Source organism: Haplochromis burtoni, unplaced genomic scaffold, assembly GCF_018398535.1.
Source record: "Haplochromis burtoni strain Fernald_Lab_line unplaced genomic scaffold, NCSU_Asbu1 Contig_306, whole genome shotgun sequence".
Taxonomy (NCBI): Eukaryota; Metazoa; Chordata; class Actinopteri; order Cichliformes; family Cichlidae; genus Haplochromis; species Haplochromis burtoni.
The window spans coordinates 91,700-97,699 of NW_024582667.1; the positions used below are offsets into that span (position 1 = coordinate 91,700).

The 6,000-nt window shown below is 38.2% G+C and overlaps 1 protein-coding gene across 1 annotated transcript in view; it reads left to right on the forward strand.

The window, feature by feature from the left end:
* Nucleotides 1-6,000, forward strand: part of cntn3a.1 (contactin 3a, tandem duplicate 1) — a 74,298-nt gene that overhangs the window by 27,011 nt on the left and 41,287 nt on the right. The window lies entirely within an intron of this gene.

The window sequence follows — 6,000 nt, forward strand, 5'->3', positions numbered from 1 at the left end:
TCAGACCCTGCGGTTCACTGAAAAGTATAATGCCCCAGTAGAGTTCTCTGGAAATTGTTTGTTGGCAGACCTGAGCTTTTTTTTTAACAAAAACAGCCAGCAACAAGAGACAGCAGGCTCATAATGTTGAAATTATTAATTGAAAACCCAAATGAATGGGCCATTTTTTTATGTCCTTTCATGATTGAATCCTTTGACCCTGATCAAAGCTCCAGTGCTAGTGTTTACTCTGCTAGGTGTTTCTAAACTTCTCACACTGCTGTGATGAAGACTGCAGTCGCGTTGTGGGCCTTGACAGATCCCTTATAGCTGATGCTTTACGGCTTTTATCCATCACATTTTATAAGACCACAGTCTAAGGCATCTCTCGTGGCAAGGTGAACTTGAGTCCTCCACTCTTGATGGGCAGCCCATATCAAATGACAACCCTGATATCTGGGAACAGATGGTGCGGCTAGATTGGATTCTGATGTCTGTTTCTCTGCCACAGTAGACACAGTGATGATCCTTGGCGGGAGAGCACCAGAGATATTCATCTTGCAACTATTTGGCAATTCTTTGTCGCAAAGCAGCATTAAATCTTCAGCATATAGAGCAAATCTGTGTGCTGAGTTGCCAGTGGGCTGTTGATCATATTCACATTTCCTATCAATTTTTGGGGACAGGCTTGAACTGTATGTCATTGTTATTGGTCTCATCCATCGCCCGGGCCTGACCTGAGACCTGCTGCTTTTGTCAACGGATGAGGACAAGCATCAGTGGTGATGTGTCGTACATCTTATTTATTGCTCTTGGTTTAACTTAATTAAGTGTGCTGTGTGATTGAGTGGGTTTCAGGTCAAGGGAATCATTCACAGAGGAGCAGTCTGTTATGAAAGTCAGCATCATGTCATTTGTAACAGACTGTGACTCAGAATTGCTGAAAATGCTTTCTCAGAAATCAAGGGGATTGCACTCCTTCTTCTAATAACTTCAGCAGACAAAGACCAGGTAATGGCGTGAACAGAGTGAATATAAAGATAAACGTTGCACACAGAGCTTTAAGGCACTGCCGCTGAAACAAATCCAGAACAGTGACAGCAGAGTTCTCCTAATTGAATATTTTGCTCTCTTTAACAATGCAATCTTTGTTGTTGGTGAACAAGATTAAAGTCTTAGATTTGCACCATCTAATGGTTCTAATATCATCAAATTTGTATTTCATGGAAGTTTATTGCATATATAATAATTGAGCTGGCCTACATTTTTAATCGTTTGAAAGATGGATGATGTAACAGTTTCTGTTACCATCTGGTAGGGGCTTAAATCTCTAAAAGTAGAAAAGGGTCCTGATCCTGTTGACAATACACAGTTCACGTTTAAAAGGTTCTGCTTGCCTGCTGGGAGAGCTGGGAGGAATAATTTAGTTGGTGATCGAGCCAGATTAAGTTTCTTAATCCCCAAGGGATGTTTTTTTTTATGTAAGTGAAAGGATTTCCACTGATGCAAGATGCAACGTTATATAACAGATTGCAAGGCCTGCAAACGAAGCAAAGTGTATTGAATGTGTGTCCTGAAGACGGAACATGGTGCTGCCTAGATTCTTTGCTGCTTATAGAGCCACAAGGGTAACACAGTGTTTAATGAAGGGTGAAATAGCTGTATTTATGACCGCAATCTAGGATGTATTTCCCTTGTATCTCGGTGCCTGTGATTTCTGAGCAGATTCACGTCTGTAATTGCATACGACATGATTATTTTAATGCCTCCTTCATGGAGATAACCCTGACCAGAGTTGTCTTTAGGTTGTCCATCAGGGCAATATCTTTTGACTCTTTCAGGGAATTTCTTCAAGTTTTATCATAAAGTTTAATTTGTACTCAAGTATGAAGTTCCTAGATTTTGTGGCCAAAGCTCAAGGTCTCTGTGACCCCACTTTATCCTATTCTTAGAAGCACTTGCAGCGAATTTCATCACATCTGTGACAGATGTTTCCTTAAACTCAAGCATGAATTGATTAGAATGGGGTTCTCGGAGATCAAGGTGTCTGTCAAGTTATTTAAGTATGTGCAGCTTCCTCGCTTGAAATAGACTGATGCGTTTACCCAAAGGTCACCTTCCCCTGTGCTTATACACACCAGCAATCTCACACATACAATCACTAAGCCTAAATAATGGAGCCACATGTAAATGGCATCCCACCTGTGGCATAAAGGCAATGCTACATAAGCTAGCGGCGCAGTGATTTTGAGCAGTCTTCTCAAACAGTCTTAGTTAACAATGACTTTCCTTATAGCCTATCTTCCTGGGCTTTGCACCATTTCTGCACCATTCTGTGCAGCAGTAACAGCTTATCTTAGCAGTGTAAATCTTAGCAATTTATTGATGCTGTATAGCTCTCCTTTTTTATGGTCTGGGCACAAAGCAGACCTTCGCTTCCACCTGGGTTGCCTCCTGTCTGACCTTAAAAAAAAGCCGCCAAGAATGAATTTTCTAATTACTTTTTCACACAGACGTGTAATTGATTATGTCGATGGAGTGAATAGCCTTAATAGTTCAATGTCACTGTGACATCATACTGTTCTGCAAAACTGTGACCGTAATTTCATATTTATGAGGCAACACTAATCACTACATGTTTTCTCTGCCAGTATAACTGGAAACCCATGGAACAGTTTCATACTTTCTCACAGTCCTTTCTTTGTGCTGCCACTTTTCAAAAAAAAGTGAGGACTTGACATTTCACACAGTCTCACAGCTTCTCTGAGCTTCTAAGATTTCCGTGTCTTTCTTTTGTTTGCTCCTCTTATTTCCATCAGCTCTGTGGCTTCTTCACTGCTTTTGACAAGGGTGCAAATTAAGACTTTCTTTTTTTTTTTTCTTTTTGCAGAAGAAAGGCCATGTGCACTTAACAGTTGTACTTGTCAAGAGACACCAGCGGTGAGAAATAGGCTCCTTTGATGTTTATCACTCCTTAAATGTCATGCATCACACGCTGTTAGGGTTTTACTCAATGATTCTTCTCTGAGAACAGAGATTGGAGGGGAGGCAAGAAAAGACGCAGACAAAATGAGAGAAAATGACGGTTTCACAGCAGTGGTCATCGCAGTTAGTTATTTATTTGGTTTCCTCATTGGTAACTTGCAATTCATCGTCTGCAAGATAGTTGAACACTTATTATGTAGCAACTAGATAGAAAGAATTTATACTGATGAGTAACCCATCTTTCTACAGTTGAAATCATTTTTTAGCCGCTCTGTTTTTTTATTCTTCAACATAAAATCATACAGTATAAAACTATTTATTGTAGTGTGAAGCTGTAATTACATAGCATATTATTTATTGCATCAAAAACAACTAAATGTTAATGGCAGTGCTAAAAAGTAAATAAATGGGCTGAGAAATGGTAACACAGTATAATATTTTTATAGCTTGACATCAAACTTATTACCTGGCTAGACTCATACATGATAGTGATGCCAAACTCCACTGAATGTACTAATCTGGAACTTTAACCAGGAAATACTAATCCGCCCTTTTTCAATCTTTTCTCCAACATTAACAAGATAAAAAAAAAAAACAGTCATCTTAGCAAGGCACATCATTATGTTATGGCTTTGCATCACATATACTATTGTGTTAGCTAATAGGATTTTATCTTACCTCGACATTTCATCTTAGTCTTCCAGAAGTTTAAAGATGCTCTTTGTTGTCAAAGTGCAAAATGGGTGACACATTTGTTGCCAGCATCACATGTGACATTTGTTACTACAATCCTAAATCCAGGTGTGAGGTGGTAGGTGCAATTTCTCTGACAATAAACACTCTGTTATGCCTTTTGTCTAATGGCTGGGGAAAAAAATTGAGCTGCAGTTCTGACAGAGTAGTTTCACTTTTTAGTTTCTCTATAATTTCCTCTTGTTCATTACAATGGGTCACATTGAAAGAGTTAGCCCAAAAATGCAAATTCATATCCAATTTCATGGATCTGAAAACACTCCAAATAGCCTGAACCCTGCCACGGAGAAGCACAAGGAGGTGCAGTGTGATGGGCTTGATAAGATGATGCACGTGGTGCCGAACAGCTTGGGTTGTCAGGCATTGTTGGCTTTTAGTGCATCTAGCTCATTTATGCCCCGCTATACACCAAAGGAATACTGATCAGGACAGACTCACTCCCAGTGTGAGCTGAGCACCTCTGTTTTTTTTTCCTAATGTATGAGCCCAGAAATTTTTGAAACATAGTATTATAAATAAATAGAATATATTTATATATCCACCATACTTGCAACAGTTACAGCCTTGCAACTATTTTCTTAACAATGTGAATGCAGTAAGTAGTTCTTTTTTTAGCGTTGTGTAGCCGGTAAATTAAATCACAGTTAGATTGACAAGAAAAGTGACACACTAATGCGTTTCGAACATTTCACATCTTCTTTCAGAAAAAGAAATTTAAACTGCTTTACAAAGGAGAAAGATTTTTGCACCTACATTTTATAGTGATCGGGACATTACCATAAAATGTTATTTTTAATTTTCATCATTACTTTTAGAGAATTTAGGGGGGAAAAGGTCCTAAAGGTACATTATTACTTGCTGTGCTCTAATAAAGCCCTACGATGTGGGAGAATAAAGATTTCGAAAAGTTGTATTATAGGAACTATAAGGAAAACGGCTCATTTTGTTTAATATCATTGCAAGTCCACAGGGTGTTATAATTTTTATAATTATAATATTTCTTATCTTTAATAATGTGTGATTCCTCACACTATTAAATGCATCAAATCATTCAAAGTATTTGCAAATGAAGTTGCTGTGATACACTGTCCAGTCCAGCAGTGGTAGTGGCTCTGGCAGGGCATCCAACATCCATTAATTGTACCTTTAACCTCTGAATGATTAGCTGGAGCATATCCTAGCTGACAATGGATGAAAGGCAGGGTGAAGTCAATTACACAGAGACAGACTCACACCTCTGGCCTAAATAGAGCCTAACCTACTGAGCATGTCTGGAAGAATCAACACCCAGAAACACAGGGTACGTGAGTACGTGCAAACGGCACACATAGAGCAGGTTTAAAAGCTCCTGCTCCTGCTGTGAGGCTATCAGAGCAGGTCTAGCTTTAAATGTCATCAGATAGTTGGTTACCTTTCTCACTATAATAATGTAGGAAGTTTAGGTAGATGTAAAAGTTTTGCTCCTTGCTTTTCAGCTTGCTAGCGCTGTCGTCTTAAGAATGATAATCATCCCTACGAGAACCATGGGTGTAAATCATAAAATCTGTTATATCTATCAGGATCCTTCTTTTGCTCGCGGTCAGTCATTCTTACACTGTGCCATGTTTTGGCTTACCAGAACACTTTGAAAATGTCTGCTGTGAAAAAAGGCTTCATGTCTGCACTCATGTAGGTGTTGAACTCCACATGACTTTCATGTCCTGTTCATGATGGATTGTAATCACGTCCATTTAAAAAAATCACTACATCACTAAAATTTTCATTTGTCCAGTTCCTGCACTAAAAAACCCCCCTAATAACTCTTGTGTGCATTCCTACATCCTGAAACAAGATTAACTAACCTTGAGTCTCCTAAACAAATGCCTTTGCTAATGCAACAGGCATGTTTTCATTCTGACACTAGCCATTATCTCAATGTATAGTCTGAGAAAAAAGCATGCCTGTGAAGTTGTGTTGTTCAGATTCTACTAAATCTCAATATATTCAGTGAAGCCGATAAAATTAGATGAAACCTGTATTTTCGGATCAGCCAGAAACGGTCATTTTTCCAGGCTTACCAGTGTTTTAAATTGCAATGGTCTTAAAAGTTTCGTTTCTGTTCAGTGTGAAATAGATAATAGATGTGAAGAAGAAGAGATTCAGTGAAATTATATCTTATAGTTATTATTTTGTTATGGATTTTTACAGTGATTACTAGCATGAATTATTATTTTTATATAATATGGCAGTGTGTACTGCATAATATAATATAATATAATATAATATAATATAATATAATATAAT